Genomic DNA, 13,673 nt, shown 5'->3' with positions numbered 1-13,673 from the left:
CATTTTGCAGGGTCACTTACTTTCAGTTACCAGCAGTTGCAGCCACAACACAATATGCCAGAAGGCAGAGTGGACATCAATGCTCCCAAAACCTGTCTGCATGGCCCACCAGCAGAGCAAACCCACAGAGGTGATTAGTCAGCATCGCTGTAACCCACTTGCGTTCCACTGCTGTGCCCCCTACCGCCTTCCTTCCAGTTAGCAGCCTCCAACCGATCAGTCAGACACTGTTCTCTGCCGCTGTCCGAGGCTTCGTAATTCTTCAGGAGCCTGAATGCTCCTAAAGACAGGCCGCTCCATATTGCACATGCGTGAGCATGCTGTCTTGTGCGCATGCGCAGTACAGAGCCCACATGTCTTTGGGAGCATGCAGGGAGGTTTGAACCCGGCATCCAGTGGTGGAATGCAGGGGCCCTGAGAGGAACGGGAAGGCTCATTAGGACCCAGAGCCTTCCCATTCCTTTTTTTGTGAGGACCACTATCGTGAAAAATTTTGAAATTTAGAATACATGCAAACATATACAAATAAAAAGTATGTTTCTTGCAGAGTAAAATAAGCCATAAATTACATTTCTCCTATGTTGCTGTCACTTACAGTAGGTAGTAGAAATATGGCAAGTTTTGGACTAGCCCATCTCTGGGGGATTTTTAGCAAGTCTTTTATTCTTTATAAAGACATTGCCTAAAAAGGATTTATACAATGATGCTGGCCAGCTTTCCTACTCTCTGCACACTATTTGGCAGTTGGACAAGGCAACTGCCACTCACTAAGTGCTTTTAAAAATAAACAAAACCCAGAGAATCCCCCATGAGGAGATGGGCTGTCAGAATTATACTACCTTCTGTAAGTGACAGCAACATAGGAGAAAAGCAATTTATGGCTCATTTTACCCTGGAAGAAATGTAGTTCTTATTTGTATGTGTTTCCATGTATCTTAAATGTTTTATGAGGAGTGGTCCTTTAATTTAGCTTCAGATTCAGTGACCTCACCTGTGGATATTTCGTTTTCTGCAACACCTCCTCTAATGGTGGCTCTTGAGGGTCAGGCTTAGGAAATGCTGGTGTGGAGGAAGGTCAGAATTGTGACTTGACCTTTAAAATGAAATTCTTCTATCATGAAGTAGCCATAAAAGTCTTTCAGCAGGAATAATTAGTTGCATAGGGCATAAGCCTTTCTCACTTTTAATACCTGGCTTTGCCACTCCTACTTCCCTATTTCGGTTACAAACACTGCAATAACTGGCTCTAATCAATTCACTTTTTCTGCTAAGTTTTCTCCTCGGTGATATTTTCGCACTTTATTGATAAAATGCCTTTTAATTAAGCCACCAGCAAGCAAGAAAATGCTTAGAATAATTTTGACAGTACTTTTTAACGTACTTTTTAGTACTTTTTCAATTGCAGAGTGCAGAAAAGTTATTTTAAACAGAATGAGGGCCAGTGCACTCCAAACAGTACTAGCGTAATCGCAAACGCTCAGCGCTTTTTGAAATGATTTTTCTAGGTGATTCTAGGCATGTGTCTAGCGATTTTTCTAATCATGCCTAGTGATTTTTGGAGCGTTTTGGTGTAGCATTTTTTCTCTTACAGTAGAGCTGGAACTAAACAGCTTCTGTAACAAATATGCTTGGAAAATCGCTCTGATCTAACGCTTTTCAGATCCGATCTAGCGCTTTTCAGAGCGATTTTCCACTTTACTATACTTATCATTGAGGCTGAATCGCCTCAGAAATCTGCAGAAATGCTGCCGGACCTGCGTTTGGGAGAAAATTGCATCGCTCTGGTGTGATCCATCCCATTCAAATACCTTAGCCAAGCGCTCAGAAGCGTTCTTGGTGTGCACCAGCCCTAAGAATAATTATCTCCTTGGAGAAAAGTTAGGAGAAAAAGTAAGTTGGATAAGGGCCAGTGTTTTATATGTATGTGAAAACAAGCTAAGGGCCCATTCACACTACAAACCGCTAAACGCTAATGCAAAACGCTGAGCGTTTTTCTGGCGTTTTTCCTAGCGATTTTTCACTGCATAGAGAGCGTTTTTCCAGCGATTAGCGTTTTGCGATTTCTACTTCAATTCAAATACTTTTATTGAATCGCTAATTGCTCCAGAATCGCTCAGAAAACGCTGCATGCAACACGTTTGCGTTTCAGCAAATCGCTGAACGCTTAGATGAGAACACTTCCATACACTTTCATTGTGCACACGTTTTTCAAATCGCTAGCGATTTTCAGCAAAGCTGAAATCGCTCTGAAAGCGCACAAGTGTGAATGGGCCCTAAGGAAGACTTGCTGGTAAGGCCACGTTCATAATGGTGTGGTGTAATGACTGCTTTGTAACGCAGCTAGCTGCAATGCACCACCATACTGTGCACTATAGTAATGCATTGCATGCTGAGTGTTTGCCCAAAACGTGTGCATTGACAGTGACTGTGAAGCATACTTTCCATTGACTGTATGTGACCTGATGCACTGATGACATGCAGGGTCACATTCCCGTTGCATATCTGCTGTTACAGGGAACACAACGCCCACTGTGAACGCAGCCTCAGCTTAGTGTTATATTGAAAACATTCACTTTTTCCCAACAAAAGTGGAATTTTCTTTACGTCTTGTTTGGAATAATTGTTCTTATCCGTCGGGCTACATCCCTTTATACTGTGCTGCTTGGAATTAAAACATTTCTGTACAGCTCTTCAAAGCTTTGTTTATCGTGACTTCTAGATTCTCAAGGATTGCTTTTGATAAGTAAACTATTTTGTAAGGAAATAATAATAAAACTTCAGTTTTGTCAGTTTTTCCGTTTGGTGTGATAGTCTGTATGAGATAGGACAGGGCATAATTACCACCATGGAAATGGTAACATGCGTCGGACGTAAGCATTCTGCAAATAAGTGGTCTCTGCTATATGGACAATGTCAAGCACAACTGTTGCGAGAGGTATGTGGAAGCTGCCATATACCTGTTAAGTTCCCCAGAGCTGCTCCATGCTCTGTACACACCCTGCTGCTCCATCCAAAGTCAACTGATTGGGAAAGAAAGGGGGTCGTGCCGTGAGCTGCAGGATACCTGCAGATATTCCGGTGTCAACTTGTGCCTGTCCCCGGACACTGCACCGGCCCTGGTCTGAGAGGGGATTCTGTGCAGCTGTAACTCCCCCCCCCCCCCCCCCCCCCCCCCCCTCCCCTGCATTTACCTATGAGTTGCCTGGCAGCCCTGCTGATCTATTTGGCTACAGCAGTGTATGAATCGCACACCAGCCAGAAACAAGCATGCAGCTAATCTTGTCAGATATGACAATAATGTCAAACACCTGATCTTCTGCATGCTTGTTCAGGGTCCATGGCTAGAAGTATTCGACGTAGAGGATGAGCAGGATAGCCATGCAACTGGTATTGTTTACAATGGAAAAAGTATGGCAGCCTCCATATCGCTCTTGCTTCAGTTGTCCTTTAAGATACCGAAGGATTCCTTAAAGAGGAACGGTCGCGAAAATCTTAAAATTTAAAACACAATTCTTAAAGGGGAGGCCATCCCAGCTTCTATGACGACTTTGAATATTATTATGATACACAAAGAGGGCAAGGATCCACAAAATGTGAGAAGTTACTGCCCTATTTCTTTGATTCTGATCTGAAAATGTATACTAAAATCTTGGCAAACAGATTGAATTCAATTACCCTCTCTTTATGGAGATCAAGTTTGGTTTATTACAAAGAGGCAAGCGGGGGACAATACAAGAAGGGCAATTGATATCATAGATTGGGTCAGCGCTAAGGGAGGGCCTTCTCTGCTTCTTAGTTTGGACGCAGAGAAGGCCTTCAATAGGGTTTCCTGGGCATATCTATTTAAGGTTTTGCGGCAATTTGGCTTCACGGGTTTCATCCTCTCAGCTATTGAAGCCCTCTACTGTGGTTTACGGGCTAAAGTATGTGTTCCTTTAACAGTCGGCCTGGTTCCTTCTCAAATGGGATGCGCCAAGGCTGCCCTCTCTCACCCCTCCTGTTTGCACTATGCATAGAGCCTCTGGCAATAGCTGTCAGAAACTCTTCTGATATCTTTGGGGTAGTGGTAGGTAGGAGGGAATACAAACTGTCACTCTTTGCAGACGACTTCCTACTGACATTGACTTCCCTCTCTATTTCTCTTCCTAACCTGTTTAACCTCCTTAGCGGTAACCCCGTGTGTGACACGGGGTAAGCTGCCGGAGGGTGCCGCTCAGGCCCTGCTGGGCCGATTTAATTTTTTTTTTGCTGGACGCAGCTAGCACTTTGCTAGCTGCGCCAGCACCCTGATCGCCGCCGCGCGCCCGATCGCCGCTATCCGGTGCGGCGCGCGCCCCCCCAGACCCCTGCGCTGCCTGGCCAATCAGTGCCAGGCAGCGCCAAGGGGTGGATCGGGTCTCCCAATGACGTGCTGACGTCGGTGACGGCTGGGGGGATGCCGCTGAGCAGCGGCTATCATGTAGCGAGCCCTGGGCTCGCTACATGATTTAAAAAAATTTTTTTTTAAAAAAACTGCTGCGCTGCCCCCTGGCGGTATTTTTCATACCGCCAAGGGGGTTAAATTGATTGATTTTTGGGGTCCTGTCTGGCTTTAAGATTAACCAGGATTAAACAGAGGCCTTTCCATTAATCATTTCTCAGGGAAAGCTTCAGGTGTTGCAGAATACCTTTCAGTTTAAATGGAAGAGAGTATTAAATATTTGGGGATTTACCTAGGTACATCATATAAGGATCTGTATGACTGTAATGCTATGTTTTTGGCGTTGCTAAGGCCTCACACTCGACTCACACTAGCACACAGACTAGGTAAATACATAGCTTACAACTTCACACTGTATTAGGATATTTATTCAATTATTTACATTATTTACAGGTATAGCAGTGAATCATGGATAAGTAATAGAGTAAAGAATCAATACATTACCGGATATTGCATCATCACTCCATATCGGGGGACCAGCGATCGTCTTGGAGGCAGCGCATACACAACATCACACAACTCGTCAGTAGTGGAGAGTCCCATCAGAGCAATGGAAATCTCTCTCTTATACTCATAGCTCCACCCATTTTCCCTATTGCATCCTGGGGATGCACAGGCATGAGCTTCACTACGGTTGGATGACTTATAGTCAATATTCTCATGAACAGGACTAGTTCTGGTTAAGTCCCGTGTGAACGTGCAATTCCTGAAACAGTTAATTCAGGGTTACGCGCTTATTGCAACACAATGTTATATAACCATATCACGTGCCACACATGCTCAGTACTTGTTTGCAGAGGGTATAGTCGACCATCAGCCTATCCACAACGTGGAAGTATGATTCATCCCTTGTGATAACCGCGTGAACACAGCACACAGCCGTATGTTTTTATAACTTGCAGTAACCTTTTGTTCTTGCCAATGATTTTCTTATGGAGAATGGTGCATCGCTACTAAAAGATCAAAATATGTCCTATCTGCCTACAGACTAGCTTGCTAATGTGTTTTTCTCCTAACAGCCAGTCATTCACACAAGCTCTTCAGACTGGTATCACATTCGGTCCTTAGCGATGACCATTAACATATGAAACCATGACAACTTTTTCTCCTTACAACAGATCCCATATGCCACATACCAGTTCCATCTGGATAGGATAACTATAACAATCATTACAATCAAAAAAATAGGATGAACTATCCACTTCATCATTGTTTCTGCTGATGGCGAATAACCCATAAATACATCCCACCATTGGTGAGAGGTGGCATCTGCTATGGCAGAGCCCACTTTAACAATTTTGTTTGCAATCACGGTAGTACTGAGCTGGTGTACGATTATACTTCTATTCGACTGTTTTATTGTCTGTTGTACCTCATGAGATTGTTCTATGATCTTTTGCAATTTGGTAAGGTTTAGATCCCAATTTGGGACATCCAAACCTTGACCTTGCCAGGAAACCTTTGTAGTTAACGCTATGTCTGGCATTAACATAAAAGTTTCATTTTCCTATTGGAATACAGTGATATTGTGTATACATCCTGCAAAAGGCACCCTCATTTTAGGGACCACCTGACGATCTGTCACTACACATACCACTTGAGGTGTTATTTCCACCATCCAGCGGTATGTTATAGGCATTATGGTCCACTCACATTTGTTTACAGTGTTCTGTAACAAACAAGGTTCATATACAGTAGACTGTAACTTACATATTTTACTGTTTAAAGTATTATCACAAAAAGTCAAATCATGTGTTCTGTTGCTGTCATCAATAACCTGTCCATAAAACGTAGGTACCCAGAAGTGCTGATCACCTTCTGGCCCAATTAATAATGGCAAAATAACATACTTACACATTATACTACTTTTAGTAACATTGTAAAGTGTTAATTGTCCCATGCAAAAATGTATCATTGCACATCATTTTAGGTGCTTTGATATCTATCCAGTGATCAGTTCTTATCATGGAACTGAACACGGTCCTCCTAACCTCCTTATTTCCAGTCAACAACATAGTTTGAAATAACCCTTTCTGTTGTTGCTGTTGTAAGGTTTGCATGGAACAGTTAGTCCAGTTTACAATTCTAGTTATATCAACATCTGTTTCATACATAACAGAGGCACTTGCGTTAATTAAATCAAGCAAATCATCATCTATTTTAACTTGTAATTTTAAATGGTGCCCATATAGTTGGCATCCATTTAGCTTGTAAAGTTAAGACATCATTTATTTTACTTCCAGCGTTATGCAATCTATTTGCTAATGTTTCCATATCAAGACTATTAAGAGTTCCAGTCAATGTCCCATATCCTCCTAACAAAGTGTCATACCACTCTCTCCGTATTTAGTGTGGTTTAGAACAGTTTATGGCAGCTGGAAACGTGCATGAATCACAGTCTTTTAGGCATGTTGCCCCACCTTTGCACAAGTAGAAGGTAGTCTCTTTATATGCCCAGGGTCCACTTTCGCATCCATTATATCCACAAATATCAAAGTAGGCCCCACCGAGACATGTTCCATTGAAAGTAACATTGAGAACGTCACATGCTTGCCTAGCATTACCGGTAAAGTTTCTCTGTAGACAACTCTTGGTTTTATTTCCCCACACGAAAGTCACCGTGGATTCCCTGTATCGGTTACTCGAATACCTGAAGTCCATGCATTAACGCCACAACTTTCCAACCACACGATACCAAGGATCCCAAGGACAATGCCATAGACATGGAGATCAATCTGCAAAAAAACCCAAACAAGTGTGACTTATTCTTGCAAATAACATTTTTCCTGTGGGATATATTCCCACTTTTCCTGTTCTAGCCTCATTACCAGCAGCGTTCGGTCCTTGCCTACTGCAATCACATCGGCTGGAGGAGGCGGTCCTTGGGGATTCTGACCCACATTTTAGCTCCAACATTTATTGTATTAGTAGAACCAAAATATTCATCACCCTTTAGTGATGGGCTTTCCTCTACAAATAAAGGAATTAGGGTCCCATTACACTTAATCAGCTGCTGTTAACTGTAATCAAAATAACAACTGATGTACAGTCCAGCGTTCGTGTCCCCCTATGGCCTCTTTCACACTATACACTGAAAAAACATTGAAGTCTTTTCACAATGCATCGCCATTGGGGAAAAAACAACAAAAAACAAAAACAAACAACAAAATTGTATGCGTACTAATGCATACCAACGCATTAAGTGTAAAAGGGCCCTCAGGAGAACCTGAGCTATACAACTCTTTGGCCTGTGTATACACAGTGTCCTCCCCTAAAAACTTTAATCCATCCTCTCTCCTTTTCCAATAATTAACTCACTATTTCCCAGGTTAATCATGATCACTTTAATTTATTCTTGATAGTCGGAGTCAATTACTCCTATCACTATAGCTCCTTTCTGAGCAAAACTGGATTGGGTAGCTATTTGCCCATAATGTTAGTCAGGTATTTTACATCCTATACCTGTGGGAATGGTTGTAACCTGTGAGGGGTTAATGATAACTTCTAAAGCATGCAAATCCAACCCAGCTGATACAGGTTTTCCCCTATATGGAGCTACCGCATCCTTATGCATTTTCCAATAAGAAATCGTTTCTACTTTAACCACCCCACCAGCTAATTTCTGGTATAAACAAAAATCTGTTATCTTCACAGTTTGTTTGTATTTTAAAACTAGAATATGCATACATTCTAGCATCTTTAACAGAGGTATTCTTGAACATATAATACACTCTATATCAGTAAGGTCTCAAAGCAAACTTCATACAATTCATTAGAAACAACTCAATTCACACTTCAGCATCAACACATTCTGCCACTTCACGCCATTCAGCTAGTCAGTACAACATTCAACCCTAGAGAAACCAGGCATTTCTCTGCAAAACAAACAAATCTCATTTAGTAACTAATGACCTTAGCCCGTTTAATAAAAAAAACAAGCTAGGCCTTTCGCTGCGCATGCATGTGCCCGCTGTGCACATGCACCCGCCACGCGCGTGCCCTCATACACCGTTGCGCACACGCTGGCCGCCTATGGCCCTATCCTCCCTCAACTTTTCCCCAGTGTTTCTGCGCCCCTCCCTGCACATGTGCAGTGCTAAAAAAACAAAACAAAACTCTGAATAGACGCAGAGACACAGGCATATTATATAAAAAGGTTTTCCAGTCTAACTACGCAATATTTTCATGCTACATTGCCATAATAGACTTCACCATTCTATTTCTTTCACACAGTCTCATCTAATCTAGCTTTCAGCTCAACAGGTAAACAATTTCACTCCTGCACAATTATAGCTAGAAACCAGGGGAAAATTTGCTGGCACAGATGTCACCGTGACATCATAATCACATTTAACCCTGTAACCAAAAAAAAAATGAGCATTTGCAGGGATTTGGAAGTTCTAGCAAAACCCAGCACAACACACAGTGCTGCACCAAACACACAACGCACGCACACAAGAAAGTTGCTTTACTATTTCTCACCCCTTTAACCATTTATTTTATCAAACAAGATGCATGTCCCATGAAGTAAGAGGTCAATTTTTTTTTTTTACAGCATGTACTCCTGAATGAAAAATAATGCTTGCCAAGCACCCCCAGCTGAGGAGAGCAGCATCTCAAACACTCACTGGCTCGCACACATTCCCTAAGAGCACTCACCTCCCGTGCACAAATGCATTTCTTTTTTTTTTTAAACATTCCTCTATGCATTCAATTAAACAAAACCAGACATGAATACACGATTAATCAGGACTCGCTATAACGGATTCACCATATAAAACATTCACTAGAAACAACAATGTTAACCCACCTGTCTTGTCCAGATTATATTACCATTTCAACTCTGCCAGTGCAGTCAGATACTGTCACTTTAAGGAATTTGCTTTACAAGTTTAAACACAGCACTCCAAGATTATACTCCGAAATCTACCAACAAAGACACAGACTGTATTAAAAACCGTAGTAGTAAAAGCTGAGATTCACTGTCAGGTTACTCTCTGCCCCTTTTTCCCATCCATATTTTATCATTAAAAATATGGGGTTTTCCTTAAGAGGGACAAAAACAGCAGTAACAACCTAAAGAAAGTTCCCAGCTATTCCTAATCTTTTCAAATGGAACAAAATACATTTGTGCTAAACACTTCCAATTCCAGTTCAATGCACATTGTCCTATGTCTTGTGCAATGATCAGTGGCAGAGTTTGGCTTCCTTTTATTTACAGAAGCTCCCTGCTCCACTGATAACAATCCAAAATGTGTCATCACAGGAGTCTCTTCCCTAGCTACTTCCTCCAGTACATTTATTTTACCAGCTGCAGATTCTGTTACATGTTGGTATTTATCTGCAGCTGCCTGTGATGACACTTGTGCAACTATCACTCTGTCATCCTACTCTAGTTCCTTTTTCTAACAGGAATACCCTTTTTCCCACAGGAATACCCTCAAGTAAAGTAACAACATTGAGGGATTCTGATTCTTTCAAGTTACACAATCTTTGTTGAAGCTTTCTATAAGCTGTCAACAACATTCCACTATGCCGCCCGGGAGCGACATCATGCCCCGCCTTAACAGGGCCTGACCCTTAGAGTCTTATCTACATCTAGAGAGAGCAACAACATCACCCGCTTCAACGGGGACCCCCCCCCCCCCCCTAGAGTCTTATCTACATCTAGAGAGAGCAACAACATCACCCGCTTTAACGGGGAACCACTATATTCCAGCATCAGGCAGCGTCCCTCAACCTCAAGTTGAGCCTGTTCCGCCTTTTCTTGATCCTGGAACGCCTTCTGCAATCGCTTGTGCACACCACGATATGCAGAGGCCAACACCCAGCTAATTCTAGCTGGGGTAACTGCATCACCTACCTTGGCAGAGAGTTTCTCAAGTACTTGAACTAAATCAACCGGTTCTGATTCTTTCAACTGCTTATCCCACAATTCTGCCAACTTATGGCTAGCTAATTCTACTGCTATAATATTATACGGAGACTCGGTCCAGCCGGGGATCTCCGCAGGTTCTTTTAGGGATTTGGCCTTTTTCTTAAACATATTGCCTTACTTTTGGCACACTGCCAACTGGGCGTGGCTTTGACCAGAGGTGCCCCTCAACTTCTAGACACCAATGGTCGAACTTCCCACAGATAAATTTTGCTTAGTTCAAAAGATATCTTGACTTGAAACTAAATGGGAGGAGCTATCGACTCCAAACTTTGCCCACACCTGTAATCTGTCCTAAGATATATATATATCAAGTATCAAGTCAATATACCATACAGGGGCAATTTTACAAAGATTTAGATTAATTGCCCCACTAACTGGCAAAATGCCAAATTTTGCAAAATTACACCCAGAGACCCACAGAATCATAGGCAATATATTTCAGAGGTCAAAAGTCATCCTCGTCGCCATTTATGTAATGCTTTGTTTTTGGCGTTGCTAAGGCCTCACACTCGACTCACACTAGCACACAGACTAGGTAAATACATAGCTTACAACTTCACACTGTATTAGGATATTTATTCAATTATTTACATTATTTACAGGTATAGCAGTGAATCATGGATAAGTAATAGAGTAAAGAATCAATACATTACCGGATATTGCATCATCACTCCATATCGGGGGACCAGCGATCGTCAGGAGGCAGCGCATACACAACATCACACAACTCGTCAGTAGTGGAGAGTCCCATCAGAGCAATGGAAATCTCTCTGTCTTATACTCATAGCTCCACCCATTTTCCCTATTGCATCCTGGGGATGCACAGGCATGAGCTTCACTACGGTTGGATGACTTATAGTCAATATTCTCATGAACAGGACTAGTTCTGGTTAAGTCCCGTGTGAACGTGCAATTCCTGAAACAGTTAATTCAGGGTTACGCGCTTATTGCAACACAATGTTATATAACCGTATCACGTGCCACACATGCTCAGTACTTGTTTGCAGAGGGTATAGTCGACCATCAGCCTATCCACAATGTGGAAGTATGATTCATCCCTTGTGATAACCGCGTGAACACAGCGCACAGCCGTATGTTTTTATAACTTGCAGTAACCTTTTGTTCTTGCCAATGATTTTCTTATGGAGAATGGTGCATCGCTACTAAAAGATCAAAATATGTCCTATCTGCCTACAGACTAGCTTGCTAATGTGTTTTTCTCCTAACAGCCAGTCATTCACACAAGCTCTTCAGACTGGTATCACAATGACTTAATTGTTACCCCCCCCCCCCTCCTCAACCAATTACGAAAAGATTTAGATAGATGGGTTGCTTATCTTTCTTGGATAGGACGGATATATTCTATCAAGATGAATCTACTACCGAGATTCCTATATCTCTGTGAGACTCTTCCAATAACAGTCCCCTACTCTGTTCTTCGCAAGCTCCAAAAGGATGTTTTGAGATTTATTTGGGCTAAAGGGAATCAATCAGATCTCGAGGAGGCCTTTCGGTCCCGCAATTTAACCTGTATTAACTGGTGACACACCTCCGCCAACTAGCAGAATGCCTTTCTCTTCCCCTTAGGACTAAGTGGGCGGAGATGGAAGATGAATCGGTATCCCCGTGCACTATTGGTTCTTTCCCAGTCTTCTAAATATAACAGGGGTTAAGGGGATGCTGCTCAACACAATAACATTTACTTGGAACCGTTGGCATAGGGCCCGTACTAAATTAAACTTGTCTAAATTCCCTTCTAAACTCTTACTTCTGAAAGGCAACCCACTTTTTCAGCTGAACTCTATAACTAGGTATAGGAGTTATTCTGTAACACTTGAACCAATCTCCTTACATGACCTTTTTGAAACATCTCCCACAAGGGTTCTCTCATATGCAGATCTACATATTAAATATCCAGATGCTGATTGGAAATTTTCTGAATATTTACAGGTTAGATCTTGTGCTCTCAAACTTTTGGGTAACCAACCTCTTTCCTCATACTTACCATTCGAACAACTTCTGTTAGATCATGATAGAGAACCTGGCTTAATTTCAACTAAACTAGTACTCCTTATGTACACAAACTAAGGAAAATAATTATAAAATATTATTTTAGTGGTACATGACTCCTGTTGAATTAAGTAAAATATTTCTGGGTATCTCAGATAGTTGTTGGAGAAATTGTGGGGAGGTGGGTACAATTGAACATATCTTTTGATTTTGTCCTCAAGTCAATCCAACTATTGATTCAGAAGGTTATTTTAAAGCATATTCCCTTAGATCCTTGGATCTACTTATTGGGCAAACCTAAAGGGGGTCTGAGATCTCCTACCCAGAGGATGCTTAATCATATCCTGACGGCAGCTCGTATCTCTTTAGTGGCTTATTGGAAGAGGAGTTCGGTCCCTAACATTGATGTAGTAGATCGAAGGATACGTTAGGTTAAAACTATGGCATACCTTACTGCTCTAGTTAAAGAGGAGCTGTTAGGTATAAGGTCTCAGAGAAAATAAACACATATATCAGTAGCTAAATATAGGCTGTACTTACATTACATATGCATTTCACTGTCCACGTTTGGATTTCACAGAATTTTTATATAGTATATGCAGAGAATGATGCTCCTGACAGCTCATGGCAGGTTCCATGTTTGTCTGTCTCCTATGAAGCCAAATGTGTCGTCATGTCCTCCCTGCTTCCTGATCACAGAAAAGCTCATACTGAATAACAGTAGTGTGCAGTGAATATTAATTAGCCATGTGGCTAGGAACAATAGCGGACTCCTACAGTGTACTCTGCTGGGAGATTTATCAGTGCTGTGTGCTGGACTGAGTTACATGCTATTGTTACTTGACCCTGTAACTTCTCATTAGCAGCCGAGGGGGAGCCCCAGAATGCTTTGCAGTATGGAATGCGGCTTGCGTCTTCTTAAAGAGGAACTCCAGTGAAAATAATGTAATAAAAAAAGTGCTTCATTTTTACAATAATTATGTATACATGATTTAGTCAGTGTTTGCTCATTGTAAAATCTTTCCTCTCCCAGATTCACATTCTGACATGTATTACATGGTGACATTGTTACTGTGGGCAGATTAAGGAGCTGTTGCTAGCTGGTCTGGCTTTAACAGACAGCTGTAAGCAGCTATTTCCTGTCTGAACATTGTTACATTGTGGCAGTTTGCCAGGAGTACCGTACGGTACCAGAGCCTCTTGTGGGAGGGGTTTCAGCACAAAATCAGTCATACAGCGCCCCCT

The 13,673-nt window shown here is 42.0% G+C and overlaps 1 long non-coding RNA gene across 1 annotated transcript; it reads right to left on the bottom strand.

The window, feature by feature from the left end:
* Positions 1-4,830: 4,830 nt before the first annotated feature.
* Positions 4,831-9,678, bottom strand: LOC137557892 (uncharacterized). The gene is made up of 2 exons (XR_011029637.1): positions 9,291-9,678; positions 4,831-7,215 (listed from the first exon to the last, which is right to left on the bottom strand). It is a non-coding gene; the product is annotated as an uncharacterized lncRNA (long non-coding RNA).
* Positions 9,679-13,673: the final 3,995 nt, after the last annotated feature.

This window comes from Hyperolius riggenbachi, chromosome 1, assembly GCF_040937935.1.
Source record: "Hyperolius riggenbachi isolate aHypRig1 chromosome 1, aHypRig1.pri, whole genome shotgun sequence".
NCBI classification, from domain to species: domain Eukaryota; kingdom Metazoa; phylum Chordata; class Amphibia; order Anura; family Hyperoliidae; genus Hyperolius; species Hyperolius riggenbachi.
The sequence above is the reverse complement of the archived record's forward strand: the minus strand, read 5'-3'. Positions and strand labels throughout refer to the sequence as shown.